The sequence below is a fragment of the Trachymyrmex cornetzi genome, unplaced genomic scaffold (genome assembly GCF_001594075.2).
Source record: "Trachymyrmex cornetzi isolate Tcor2-1 unplaced genomic scaffold, Tcor1.1 scaffold131, whole genome shotgun sequence".
In the NCBI taxonomy this organism is placed as follows: domain Eukaryota; kingdom Metazoa; phylum Arthropoda; class Insecta; order Hymenoptera; family Formicidae; genus Trachymyrmex; species Trachymyrmex cornetzi.
The window spans coordinates 1780708-1782215 of NW_017295884.1; the positions used below are offsets into that span (position 1 = coordinate 1780708).

At 31.1% G+C, this 1508-nt stretch overlaps 1 protein-coding gene across 1 annotated transcript in view; it reads right to left on the bottom strand.

Moving 5' to 3' along the window:
- The window catches only part of LOC108770723 (importin subunit alpha), a 19556-nt gene that overhangs the window by 12920 nt on the left and 5128 nt on the right, over positions 1 to 1508 (bottom strand). The gene's annotated exons all lie outside the window — the stretch shown is intronic.

A 1508-nucleotide genomic window follows, 5' to 3' on the forward strand; every position in this document is an offset into this window, starting at 1 on the left:
CTCCAGTCACAACGAAGTCCAAAAATGAGTGGATGAATGAATCGCCTCGAAAGACACCGCGTTCTACCGTCGTGGAATTGTCCTGTTGCTAGAGAGATGGGAAAAAGTATTAGAAAATGGAAGAAATTACTTTGATTAAGGTATTCATTCATCTTCCCTTCGAAACAGATCAATTTTGGAGATGAAAAAACGGGAGGAATTAAGTTTAACACCTAATATAATTGTACAATAATATTTATACTTTACGATTTTCACTATGACATTGGAGCACAGTTATTTCATATTAGAAATATCCTAGATATCTCGCATTACAATTTTCATGTTTTATACGATTTTACAATCATCAAATCTAACTTCTATAATTAAGCAATTTAGCGTATCCCGTATTTTTCTAATAGTACAATCTTACTCTACCACTACATGAAGAATTTATTGCCAAATATTTACTTATTAAATAATAAATAAGATTTAAAAGCTTATCTCAATGAACCTTGAAGACATCCAAATACTAAAACTTTTTTTACAACGACTACAGACATAATTTAATAATAAATTTTCCACTAAATAGTTTTCAATCCAAGAGCAATAAATTCGTGGTGGAATCAATAGATAGCGTTTATTAGGTTAGCAGAAACACCGCTATCTCATATTAGGCGTGTATCTCATAATAAAGGGCTTTACTGGCCTCTACTGGCCGGAATGTTGAGCTCAAAGTTTGAATATTTAATTTAATCCTCGAAAAATACTAAAAAGTAATTGACGTAGTTATGTTATTTGTTGGTCAAATGGTATCAAATGATATCAAATGATGATAATTAGACAGAGATTATTCTGAGAGATTGAAGAATAAACTAGTTATCATTTTGAATAGTATGATAATGCTGAAAATCAGGTTTTTGTATTCCCATTCGTGATAGAACAAAGTCCAACAACTCACTGCATGGAGATGGCTATCTAATGAGTTTCTCCCTGCAATATCTCAACTGATTAATCATGAAGATTCAAAGTTTGAAGATACAAACAAAAAATGGTGGAAAAATCTTTACTAATTGCTGTAAAATCTAATCTCTTCCGTAGAAAGATGATATAAAGTTTTTGACATGAAGCCGCAAATAGAGTCAACGGAAAAACGGATCAACGGAAAAAACAGGCAAGACATTTACAATTATTTGGTTAATATTGACAAGAAATTGACACATTCTTAAATTTAAAACCAAGAAAGATTTTACAGTAAATCAAATATACAAGATCAAATTGATTTACAGTAATTGGAGATTTATTCACAGTTTATGCGTGCATTTTCAAATTACAAATCTGTCTCCAAGTTAATAGAGAAGTAGTTTTGTAATTACAAATTTGTATCTAATTACCGTTATCTGGTATTTGTGAAAATCTACCATTTAAACCAGCAAATTACATAAATATGTCGGATGTAACCTTTACATATTTTTCCACACACACACACACACACACACACACACACACACACACACACACACACACACACA